Genomic DNA, 13,904 nt, shown 5'->3' with positions numbered 1-13,904 from the left:
AATGCAGTCTAGATCGTCGTCGTTATCGTAGTCGTGCACGGTCTCTGTGTAGGGTGATCTTTCTGCAGGGTCTAAAGGTACCACTACGTGTAGTGACTTTTTGTCAAAAATCATCTTGCGCTTCTTTAGATTTATCACTCCATTCATGTTAGTGGCCCAATCTATTCCCTGTAGCACGGGACAACAATCTCTATCACTTCGAAATCTATAAGCGCGCTCGCACCTTCGATATCCACCGTTATTCCCTGCAATCTTCCCATAGATAAGATCTTCTGTTGGTTCGCCATTCGCAATTGAATAGGAGACCATTGCAACGCGGGCTTGCCCATGCGTTCCCATGTCTGCTTTGGCAAGACGTTTGCGTCTGATCCTAAATCCAAAATTACTTGATCCATTTCATATTCCCCGATCTGTGCAATCAATCTCATCTCTCTTCCTGTTTGCATTATGTGCTTCCCGAGCTTCTGGATTACACGCGGTTCTCCTGGCGTGGTCCCAACACATTTAGTTATGAGTTATTACAGCCCCTTCACAGCCTTGCTGTCACGCAACAGCTTCATGCATGTCTCCAAAAAGGTAGTGAGCATTGATGGGTCCACTTCTGGTCCTAGTTTATCTTTACTACCTGAAGTGGAGGCCTCTGCGAAGCTCTTCTTAAATTCCATGAATGTCTCCTTAGCACACTCTAAATCAAATTCTGGTTCCTTTGTTGGAGCCTTGCGAACTCAGGCACTCTCTTCGGGCTGCTTGCCTTTGTCATCTCCTATCGTGATACCAATTCAGAGCACGATATTTACATTTGGGTCTTCCTCGCACGGCTCAGACCTCATCATTTGCAGGTTCTGAGTCGGGGGAGGTTGGAGTGTTCCTTTATTGCGCAGCCTCGCTATCAGCGTGGGACAATCCTCTGTCTCATGATCAAACTGGGTACAATATAAGCATGATGGTCCTGTTGGATTTGTACAATCGCGGGCATAATGCCCTAGCCCTCCGCAATTGTAACCGATCAGCTGTCTGCGACCTCTTCCTGGTTCCATTCCACCTCGACCTCGTTTGCGCCCTTGAAATCTAGTGCGCGCCATCCCTACATTTTGATTGAGGGCTCGTGTTTCAGTCTGAACTCTGTAGGTAGGTGTCTGATCCATCATCAGTTCATAACTTCTACAGGTATGCTTATCGTGGCCTACTAACCTGCAGAAATTACAGAACAACTGCTGGGAAGTCTGCGTATACTTCTGTAATAGATAACAGTTATCTGTAGCATGCTTTCCTCCTATCTAACAAATCGTGCACCACAATGCAGGCACCGCGCTTCATCTTGCTTGTGCCTCTGGTCTCAATGGCATTGGTCCTCCTGCTGCTAGGTAGTTCGCGAATACTGGACAATTGTCCTTGTCATGTCCCTGGCCTTTGCACTTTACGCACCATAGCTCCTCGCGCGCTTTTGGTCGAGCCGTCCTCTCTTGTTTCAAACTCTGCATCTCAAGGCACAACATTTTCAACTGCGCATAGATCTGTTGGACTCCCAGGTTAGGATCTTGTAGTGGGGTCTCATGTAGTCTCATTGTGATTTCCAAGACCTCGGCCTAAGTGGATAGCTTCTGCTGTGACGGTGCGTGCCTTAGATGCGGCGTTAGCGATGCTACAAACCATGTGTGGTGTTGCCCATCCATCAAGGTCATGTTGGCTTCACGAATCATACCCTTTAGTCTCTGATCTAGCTCCCAGGGGGTCTCTCCTGGAAGCATCGCGATTTCCTTAAATCTAATAATCGACTGTGTCTCTGATTTTGGCCTGCTAAATTCCCTGTTTAGCATAGCTTGGATATCCGCGATCCCTGTGTTTGGATTGTCATTGGAATGCTTAATGTACCACGTCAGTGCGCGATCCTGCAAAGCGCTGACCAACGTTGCTTTCTTTATATTGTCATCCGTGACTCCCTGCGCTTCCCATACAACCTTTACCACGAACCAAAACTGGTCCGGATCTTCGTTCCCTACTCCTTTGAACACCGACAACTTTATTGCGCTCGCCATATTGAATTGTGGTGGTGGTGGAGGTGGTGTGGGCAAAGATGGGGGTGAAGATGGTGAAACTAGTGGTGGTGTAGGTGGGGGTGGTATGCGCAGAATTCGCTGCTTTATCAGACTGATCGCGCTTCTTGGTGAAACTTTCGCGAGCTCTTCCTCGCTTTCCCGTGGAGGTGAAATCAAGGGGCTAGACTCTAGTTTTGCGCTACCTTCGTTTTTGTAGATCCTCCCACTTCGCATAGCCCCAAACATCAATTTATTCGCATAACCCACTTTTCACATAGTAGCATTTTAATCCAAGTGTTCAAAGATTTAACGTACTTACCTCGCGGTCCTTTGAGGAAGCATCGTTCCGCCTTGCTATAGCTGACTGAAGTATCTACCGCGAACTCGGTGATAAACCCTCCTATAATTCGATCGAGCCAATGGTCCACAATGCGCGTGATTTTATCTTTTGATGCTTCTAGTCTGCGCATCAACTCTAGAGTCCACAAAATAAGTTTATCGAGTCTGCACCTTCCTTGACTATCTTCTAGTTTCGCGATCCACTCGTACAACTCAGAGGGGAAGGATGAAAAGAAAATTTCATGGATTTTCGTATATAAGTAGCAATGTAACCACTCTTCCTTTGATAACCACAGATTCCTATTTTCCTGCGTGACGAACTCGTGAATCTTTCTGTCCAACCACTCTTCAATTCATTTCTTTGTCGGATTCCAGTGATACGACATCAGACATCTCTTATGTAGATTCCAGTCCCGACAACGGAACTATTTGTTGGCTTATTGGGGCCTGACTCATGTTCAGAGTTAAGTTAGCCAAACAAATCTTGGTACTACTGGCCCTTTCGGCAACAGTCCGCGGAGTGCGGACTGAGGTCTCATCCGAAGTAGTATGGGAGGGTGCTAGAACCAGGTTTCCGCACCCTGGAGATGTCTGATGAGTTCAAGTGGTTCGTGGTTTGACCTTGCGCGCAAGTTGCTTCGTGCACTTTCCTATACCTCGCAGTCTGATATACTGCCTTCGCACAGCGCTACTCGGGGGCTGAACGCTGCGCTTCTGCGTTATTACCCAAGTCCTTACTGGTATTCCAATGTTAGTTGATTAATTTAGCCTACTTGCGTGCTTTCAGTTATACTTAACAACATAAACCATTCATACAAGTGTGTGCAATACATAAACAATATATTTGCAAATTATATCAAACATGCATTAACTCAAGAAAAGATAAACAGAATTATGATAAAAATTCTCTTTATTAATTCCTTCTTTGGTTACAAACTCGACACTGACCTGCGCATTCAACTGTGGACTACTAGGCCTCTGCGCAATTAGCTGTAGAGCCTTCTCCTACTCTACTACCTAAAGACACACTTTACACTTGTGACTCAATCACATAGACTTCTTATTCTTCTCCACTCTACCATTCTCAATATTTTACACTTAGAGCCTCTCTCTATTTATACAATCCCATGGTCCGCGGACCATGGGTAGGTCTATCCAGCCGACATTACATTACAAAACTAGGGCAGACAACCCTGTGACTCTATTATACTTTCGCGCCACGCGCCCACAATTCGTAGAGCTTTACAATAAGATTGGGTCAAAACTTGGTCTTTGAGCCCCAAAACATGCCTTGGGGGGGATTCCATGCCCAATATTCCTCGAACACATCCCCTTTATAACGAAAAATGTGAACTAACCATATTTGGGGCTAAGAAACCTCTCAAGCATGAGCAAGTTAATGATGGGCCAAAGTCCACCATTGTTGATCTATGGACCACTATTAAAGGATGGGAGTTGACCTAAAAAACAATGATGATCATTTGCTTGATATAAGCACAATTCTTGTTGTTTTGTGGCATGACAATATTTTATGTGGGTTAATTTTTCTTTGTTTAATTTTGATGTTCTTGACATTTACCTTGTTTGGAATTTTTTTTATGCTTTGTAAATAGTTTAATAGCTAGCTAGGACCCATGGAATTTTAGCTTGTGGTGGCTTCTTTTTGCAACTCATTTTTTTAATAAGTTAGTTCGTAAAAAAAACTATGTACATAATTTCCATCAATTTAATGGTGAAATCAAGCCTTCTGTTCAAAAAAGAAATCAACATATTTAAAACATTAATGTCAAAAGGTTAATTATAAGTGACTACCATCCTAGATCCATCTTAACCCCAGATCTATCAAGCCTCAAGAGGGATCAAATTTCTTAAGATACAAACATCTTTTAAAGTGAAAAGAGATTTGATTCCTCTCAACGCTTGATAGATATGTGGTTAAGATGGATCTAGGTTGGTTTTTATATACACACATACCATATATAGGTTGGATCCATCTCTTCCTCTCTCTCTCTCTATGCTCTTTCTCTCTCTTCCCTCCCACTCTACTCTCTCCCTCATTCTCTCTCTATCTCTTCTTTGTCACCCTTTCTCTTTCTCCACCTTTCTCTCTTTATATATTTCTTCTCCCCTCCCTCTCTCACCCCCTCCAATGCCATCTCTCTCTCCCTCCATCTCTCCTTTCTCTCACTTCCGCTCTCTCCCTTTCTCTCCCACCTCCCTCTCTCTCTCCCCCCATCACTCTCTCTCTTTCTCTCCCACCTCCCTCTCTCTCTCTCCCCCCATCACTCTCTCTCTTTCTCTCTCTCTCTCCCCATCTCTCTCTCTCTCTCTCTCTACCCTCCAACTTTGTCACTATCTACCCCCCTATCTCCTCTCTCTCCCCTTCTCTTCCCCCCCCATCTCTTTGTCTCCCTCTCTCTCTCTTTCCCTTCTCTCCCTTTCTCTCTCCTCTCCCACTCTCTCTTCCCTCCTCTCCTCTCCCACTCACTCTCTCTCCATCTCTCTCTTGTCACTCCCTCTCTCTCTCCCTCCCTCTCTCAAAAGTCCTATCTCTATTCCTCCCTTTCTCCCCCTTTTTCTCATCCCTCCCTATATATCTCCCCCCCATCTCTCTCTCTCTCCTCCAACTCTGTCACTATCTCCTTCCCTCTCCCCTTCTCTCTTCCCTCTCTACCACATCCATCTCCATGTCTCCCTCTGTCTCTTCCCTTCCTCTCCTCTCCTCTCTTTCTTCCCTCCTCTACTCTCTCCCTCTCTCTCCACTCTCCATTGTCACTCCCTCTCTCTCTACCTCTATCTCTCTCTATCTTTATTCTTCCCTTCATCTCGCTCCCCCTCTAACTCCATCTCTCTCTCCCTCCCCTCCTCTCTTTCTCCATTCCTCTCTCTCCCTCTCTCTTACACCTTCCTCTCTCTCTCTGTGTCCTCCCCATCACTCTCTCTCTCTCTCTACCCTCCAACTCTTTCACTATCTCCATCTCTCTCTCTCCTTCTCTCTCCCCCCTCCTCCCTCTCTCCATTCTCCATCTCTCTCTCCCCCTATCTCTCTCTCTATCTACTTGGAAATAATGGAGAAATCTAGTTAGTTCTTGATTAACTAATTAATAATCACTTGTTGTTTGTTGAGATTGAGCTATTTTATTTAGGATTCATATCCTATTTCTTAGGCAACCTCAACAAACTTGTAAACTTATATATGGACAAGCTTTCTTGTTGATCAATAAAAGTGCCTTGTGTAGGCACTCTCAGGGTGAGCTAGCCTCACCTGAGAGCTGATCGTTTATTTCATATTTGTTCTTCCTTGTTTTTCAAATTGGCATCAGAGCACAAGGCTTGTCCTAGGTTTGTGATAGTCACTGGTGAGGCTGTGTGTGTGTTTCCAGTTGAGTGTGGAGTTGTCATCCATCATGCAACATATAGTGTGAAGTAGTGTTGTTTGATTGAAGACTTTATGATCTGCGTTGGATATTGAAATTTTTTTTAGTCATTCTACATGGAGCTTGTTGAAGCGAGCCACAAAGCTAGTGGAGAGGTCTGTGATGATAGATTCGTGGAGCCGTCTTTGTGGCACTGTCTTGGTAGAGCTCGTGTCTCAGTGGAAGAGTCGCTCTTCTTGCGAGAGGCATGCCTATTCTTCCTTGTAAAGAGTTGTTGATTGATGCTTGAGAAAGTCGCTAACTGGTGTAATAGCCGATGGCAGTGTAATAGATCTAACGTGAACTCTTGTGGTGCAGTGTTGTGAGTTCAAACTTTGGTTGAGATAATGTTTTCCCGCAGGTTAAATAGATTTGAGTGGGAGCGGACATATCTGACCAACTTTCTAGATAAGGATTTCAAACTATGGTTGAATTAATTGTGAATACTATGTGACCGGGGTTGTTGTCAAATTCCACACCGTGTGAATCATGTGAGCTCAGTGTGCTACCAGTGGAAAGATGGATGGGTTCCTCCATTGTTGATTGAGCTAAGGGATTTGAAATAACCTCTGCATAGAGTTGGACAGGTGGTTTTTTCTGCCGACTACAAAGTAAAGTTGTGTGACCCGATGTGGCTACTTATTGATCAATTATGATGGAATTGAGGTGTTGTGTGTGAGGCATAGTTGCTGGATGTGGAAGGCCTTGTGCTTCTATTGTTATAAAGAGTCGAGTTTTACCAGAAATTGAGTCATAAGGAGGATATTTGTATGATAAATCATATTGAACAGGAAATATCTATAATAAATATGTTAAGGCACCATTTCAAAGTCAAGTTTGAAGTGTGATTGTTGTGCACAGGGGTAGGTAGAGTTTGAAGTGGTAAAGGTGGAGTTCTACATGACAGAGCTCTAGAAAGTTAGCATGTATTCCTCCTCATTCCAAAATAGGATCGAAGTGAAGCTCTTTGGAATGTGCGTTGTGGTAGGCGAGTTGTCAAGGGCCATTGTTCAAGGAGGCTTGTGAGTTGAATGGGCTGGAAAAGAGCCTAGATTTATGGTGAGGATACCCAGTGTTTGAGGTAGTGTAGTTGTAAATTCAAAAGGGGGTGGCTACATAGTGCTGTGGAGACCTGCCGATCATTTGGAGGAGGAACTCTGAGCGTTGTTTGATCCCTCATGTCGGATTTACCAGGAACACCAATGTGAAATGCAAAGATTCATTTGTGTGTGGAGCTAGCTTGTACGAGTAAGAAGTTGCCAACGTGTGAGGCTAGATTTGGAGCTTCAGAGCTGGAGCTATAGTGGGAGTGCAAGAGAGCATTTCGTACCTCAGAGATTCTGCTAGTGGAAAGCGTTGTTGGGAGAAGCGGGCTCTCTAAACTCGCCTCTCTAGATTCTTTGTAAGCGCTATTGGAGTTGGTATTTGATCGAATTTGCCATCATTTTTCTTTGTCACGTTGTTTGTTGGTGAGTGTCTAAGAATTTCTTCCAGGCTGTATTGAGCGTCTATGCAACTTAGATCCGATTGTGGTGTTCTGGTGCGGCTTCGTGACCTGTGAAGGATCGAACTGTGTGTGGTGTGGTGACCTATGTGTGGCAATGTTTGAGTAAGAGGAGAAGAGCTGACATTGGAGTTCAAGACTGCGTGGAGACCAATTTTTTGCACCAATTGGGAGAAGTCGTTGAGTGTTCGATCCTCAGGAAGAGTGCATGTAATAATGTTACACCATTATTTATAGAAAGTCGCAGACTGATGAGGTAGTCATTCTGGTGTAGTTTGACTTTAGTGTATGTGGTGAAGGTGTAGTTTCCAAGAGATTTGTGTGTTTTGATTGTGAAAGCATGTGAGGAGCTATCGTTGAGCCACAGGTTGTTGCCAATTGTTGTGTGTTTAATCGTTGAGTGGGAACAATGCAATAGATTGGTTGATCACGAACTAGGATAAGGAAAGGGTGAAAAAAGAATTTGTTGTTGTTAGAAGTGTGCATCTGTTGTTGTTAGAGCCACACCCTGTATATTCAGAAGAGTTGTCATCATTGTTGAGACGCCAAGTGTTGCAAAGTGCTTTTGCATTTGGATGACCCTGCGTTAATTCATTTTTTTGTTGTTGTTAGATATAGTGGTCGCTCTTGCAAATCATAGCTTGTTGGAAAAGTCATTTTTTAGAGAACTTCAAATATGTTCATAGAATCATCGCTCTAGAACAATGGAAAAGTCATTTTTTAGAGAACTTCAAATATGTTCATAGAACCACCGCTCTAGAACAATGGGTAGGAAAAGCAAACTTAAACAATTTTGAAGAGAATTTAAATAGTTTAGGAGAAAGTATCATGGGCCTGAGGTGGAATATGAAAATTTACAATATTGATTTGAATTAGACCAAAATGAAATGCACTGAGAACATTGATGAATATGAAGGTGAATTTTTAGTAGCAAATCTACAACTAGGTGTAGAGATTGCAAAGGAGAGAGTTGTGGATGACTCAGCCACAACTGATGAATTTGCAATTAAATTTGATAATAGATTTTTTTTTTTTTTTTTTTTTTTTTTTTTTTTATTATTATTATTATTATTTTTTTATGAAAATGAATCACATGTTATCTTTGAAAAGAAGTTAATTGATAAATTGTTGTTTTCTTTAGACAACCAAGTGGTCGATGATCTGCCCATAGCAGAAGCAGAAGAACGTGAAGAAAAATATATGGCAACAATTAAGGAAACAAGCGAGTTTAAACTTGTTGAAATAGAATATGATGTACATATAAAACTTATTGAAGAATAGCTTGAAAAGTCCTTTGAACAAATTGATACAAGACTCAAAGCAACAACTGGAATGGTAAAAGCTCTTGAAAAAAAAGGAAAATGAAGAATCCATGAATGATGCAGGAGACATGGAGATTAAAAAAAAAAATGATACACTTGAAGAATTTCATGGTATTGTGATGCAGTTGGAGTCTTGAAGAAATTAAGCATTAGTATAGGCTAATGTGGCAACAATATGAAGGTAATGAAAAAGGACAACAAACCTGCTTATGTATGTATTGAAGAATCTGAAACTATTGAATACAAATTCTGGCCTTTAGAACCCGATGAACTATTGCAAATAATGAGAAGAAGACCACAACCCAGTTACGTCATGCAGTTGAATCAATCAAGAAAGATGTAACATCCCTCGGTAACCTCGAATGAAAATTCATGGAGTTAGAATTTTTTTACCCAATTTACCCACTGGCAACTATCCAACTTACTATTTCATATTCTTCATTAACCATTAGATAAAATCTTCATCATTACATAGAGTAACTTTAGTAAAGGAATAGTAAGTTATGTATCCATTAACAACCATTGTTGTAGCATATTAACATCAACTTCTTGATGTAACATTGCATCATTTTCATGATTTCTTTAGCTAGATTAGTAAATCACATACTTAATATTATAAACATAAACTCATGCAAAGAATCCACATCATAAAAGTATCACAATAGGAAACCACAACATTAGACACCGATATACCTTGGAAACCTCATAAGGTAAAAACCAACAAACATTATAATTTTATTATTCAACACTCGTGAGGGTGTTCACCCCTCACTTAGTGGCTTATAAGGGAGTCCATCCCTTGACCATTACCATAAAATATTACAACAAATATCATCTCAAAAACAACATAATTCGTTATAAGCTATTACTATCATCATGACATCATTTACCCACAAACCCTTGAGCGTTGTGTTTTTAGGGCCTGGTTCTTCCATCAATGGATTATCCTGCAACTGAAATTCCTTCAATTTGCATAAACCACTAACTTATTGTCTACCATAACGGTTAACATAAACCATCTTTAAATGTCACAACCTTTTCTTGCAACCACTATGTCAACAAATTTTGATATCATGATTAAATCAAGTATTAATCAAACCAATTCATAAATCTATACTAGTGATGCTTCGCCATCTATTCATGTACGTTCATTAAATGCAAACAAAATATCACAACATGCTTCCTTTAACAACACCGCATATTCATTAGTTATAAGCGTATAGCCATCAATATGTCTATAAACAAATACCACATTAACTATTATTCCTCTCACATAAGCACACATTCTTGCAAGACAAGTCACTACGACTATACAAACATTCCTTTAAAGGAAATTGACACATCAGTTATGATCTTCGTGCATAAAAATTACATAAATTTTATAAAAATAACTACCCCTTCACCTATTTTGGTGCATGCAAATACATAAAGAAAGCTGACAGAATGAATGTTGTTCCTATGCATGCAAATGCATATACTTTCAAAATGGATCTTTTCCGATGTAGGCTAACACAACCTGTCGTCATTTCCCGCATGTGAATGTATATTCTTTTCAAAAGGAATTTAATATAACCTCGCTTCTCTATCCTTTTACATGCAAGTTTCTCATGCTTCCCTTTCAAGAAATTACCATAGATAACCATCTTTTATGCATAAAAACCAAGCAACAATACCAAGGTTAACTTAACCTTTTATGCACCTAAATCAAGAAGTTGGCACAATTCATGCAATATTTCCAAGAGATTATTCTTTTCAATAAAATTAATATAATAACTTTCTTGATATACATGCAAATGCATATTTTCTATACCACAATGAATACCCTTTTGTGCATGAAACATGTGTTTTTTTTTCAAACAAAATCGTCCTTACTTCAATGAACATAATCTTTTCAAGAAACAAACATGTGTTCTTGTTATTGTATGAACAAGTTTCATATGCATATTTTAAGAAAGCATTCTTTAATTTTCATCAATTCATGCACAAAACTCCTATGCAAAATTTTTGCAGCACCCAAATCCTTGCAATCTTTAACTATACAACATGAGTAATATATGCATACAGATTAATGAAAACCCTTCCAAAAAAAATAATCTAATTAACTTTTCTCTTTTCCTTTTCACCACCCATGAAAATATTTCATGAATTACCTTCTTTAATTTATCTCCATTTTCAAGAAAAATAACCTGGATAGCATGGAGCCTATTTTTTTTTTTTTAAATAAGGTGTGATTCTTTTAGGAAATAACAAATTAATCAATCATTTTTTTTCTTTTCCAAGAAAATATATCCCAATTAGTTGTTCTTTTTGTGCATTAAACACACATTTCTCTTTTTCAATAATTTAATACAATATTGCATGCAAAATCTTTTCTCTTTTCCAAGAATCTAATACGATAATGTATCTAAGGACATTTCACTTCAAAATCTAATACAATGATGCATGCAATCAATATTTCCTTTTGAAGAATTAACATCAACGATATCGATTTGTACACCTCAACTGATATTATTTTCCAAAAGAAAACACATACAAGAAAATAATGCATGGTAGCTACTCTTTCACGCATGAAAACAAATATTTCCTTTCAAGAAATCAAGAGCATATTAGCTATTATTTCATGCATGCAATGCATATCTTTCCAAATAAAATCTCGCATAATAAATATTAATCTTGTGCATATAAGCACAAAATATTAACTTCAAGAAATCATAATAGTTTTCAACTATGAGCTCAAAATGTTAGTCCAACTACATGCCCATTATAAAAATAATAAACTAAACTCATTTACCATCAACCTCAAAACAAACTATAAATAATGAAATACACTTCGATTAAAGGTCGAGAATATTCTATGGATCTCAATCTATTTCCTTGAAGGAGGTGTTTAACCAAAGGTATGTGTCTTTTTCCATGATCGAATTAAGTGAGAGTATCATTATTCAATACCCATACTAGTAATATTGCACCTTTATGTGAATTATAATTACAAACAAAATTAAAAGAAACCACCAATGCTTATTCATTTGCGCACGCGAATCTAGGGAATCATTCCAAGAAGGTCACCACCCACAGTAAAAATAACGAGATCTACGCAAGTCATCTAGTCACAACCATAGACATCCAAAAAAAACAAGGAAAAGAGAGCTTTCCATACACTTAGCCGCATGCCCCATCTTTATGCATGGTGGCAACAAATGGGTTAGAAACTTACTTGGTAGGTAAAGAAACATAGAGAGGTTGAAACAAACCATTGAGATACAACCAAACTTCCTCTCATCCATCAACTACTGGTCTTTACAAAGCGAGTCCTTTCTTGGATAGAGTTGTTTTCCCTTCTGTCTTGTAATGTAAGCATAATGTGATGCAGAACAATTTAGCTCCTGGATTTTACAAGCCATTTTTAACTTTATTTCCCTCTTTTTTTTAGTTGTATGAATGTTTAAAATTAGGTTTTGAACTAATTTCCTACTTTGTAACTCACTGGAGTAAAATATAGTTACTTTTGCAACTAATTCTTGAATCATAGCAGTAAAAGAAATTATTATTATTATTATTTATCGACGCCAAGGAGTTGTGGGAAATTATGTACTCCCCTCCTTGAAGTAAACACCATCCTCGTTGTTTATCATTAACTTTTACTCATGATATAATAATATAAACAACCCCAAAAGGAGATCTTTCCCCTTCAAAATGAAGGATTTCATTTCCAAGAAATACCAATAAGTAAAAACAATAATGTTCTAACATAAGCAAAATCAATAGCCATAAGAATTTATAGATGTAAAAATATGTAGATTCTACTTTCCATCATGTTATCTCAAAATCAGACCCTGATAGGCTGCTGTGATCAGGTAGACTTTACGTAACTATTTCAAACCTACTTTAGGCTGAGGCTTAGCCTCCCCAACCTAAGAGGGCTCTCTCACAGGATTAAAGATTTGGATAATGAATAAGATGGCTAACTCTATGAAACAAAATGAACAAATATAAAAGGTTGAAACACAATTAAAAAGTATCCATTGGGCTTATGGAGTCAGATATGCTTCGGTATTGACAGTAAGGTTAGCTTTGCATAGAAGTCAGGGCATTCAGAATCCAATATATGTAAACACACCACACCAAACACATAGAGGACCAACATAGTTTACAAATGTATGAAGGAAATTAGAGCACTGTTAGTGATTTCTAGGTAATCAAACATTCATAACACTGTAGATAATAGGAAAAAGACAACACAAGACATTCGGAACATCAAATTCCTTTGATTCCTAAGAAGCAAGGCCAATACTGTATTACTAGAAAACAAAGTCTTTACACAAAAGCCAATATGAGAGCTTTTCTCAATAATTCCAACCCTAAGTACATTCCTTTCTCTCCTATATATAGAATTCTTTGCATAGCTGAGATTCCTCCTCCAGCATGAGGGGAACTCGAATTCTGCTTGCTATGACACCTACTCAAACTTTAACTAACTATTAAATACAACAACTGCTAACTAGAAGTTTTAGAAACCTAAGACAATTAGGAGTCTAACTCCACATCATGCTGATAATAGCATTTATTACAATCAAAACTCGTTCTCTGACAAGTGGTTCCCTTTAGTTTAACTTTGGTGGATGTTTAAAACTCCTTGCTGGCCCTTAATGTCTCATCTCCTTTACTGCTCCTGAAAAGTAGGAAACTGCCCCTGTTTTTCTGCTTTTGGTTTCCTCAAGGATATTTGAAACCAATTAACCATGTTGTTCTTCTTTGATTACACAAAAGTGTATTGGAGTGCCACGTTCTTGATGTGCTGTAGACCCTTCCCATATACTCGTATGAAGACAAAACCTCTTCAAAGCTATTTGAAATGTCGTGGACAATACTAGTGGTGATCATTTGTATGACAAAAAACTTAGAGTTCATATATCTTTTCCTCCGCTTGTTTTACCCTTGCTGGTTGCTCGCACTTTGTAAATGATCATTTTCTGAAATCCCCTTTCAAAAAAAGTTTCCCCTCGATTACTCAAAATTGGTTGACTGAGTTTAATTATGTAGCTACAGTAGTTTCGTAGCGCGCTACGAAACTGCTGTGCATTATGCGTCACCTACAGCAGTTTTGTAGCGCGCTACGAAACTGCTGTGTAATCACAAAACACAGTTTTAATACCAAAATCTGACTGTCTTGAGCCTCTTTTATATTGAAATGTCCCTTTCAACTGCCCTGAAGCTATTCAAAACTAAATGGAGATGCATCATTCTTCAAGAAAAACTGCAACAAGGTAAATCATCAAAATTTGGGATA

This window comes from Pinus tabuliformis, chromosome X, assembly GCF_031772625.1.
Source record: "Pinus tabuliformis cultivar Carrire ecotype Pingquan chromosome X, CPIR1, whole genome shotgun sequence".
Lineage (NCBI taxonomy): Eukaryota > Viridiplantae > Streptophyta > Pinopsida > Pinales > Pinaceae > Pinus > Pinus tabuliformis.
This window is presented reverse-complemented; position numbering follows the sequence as displayed.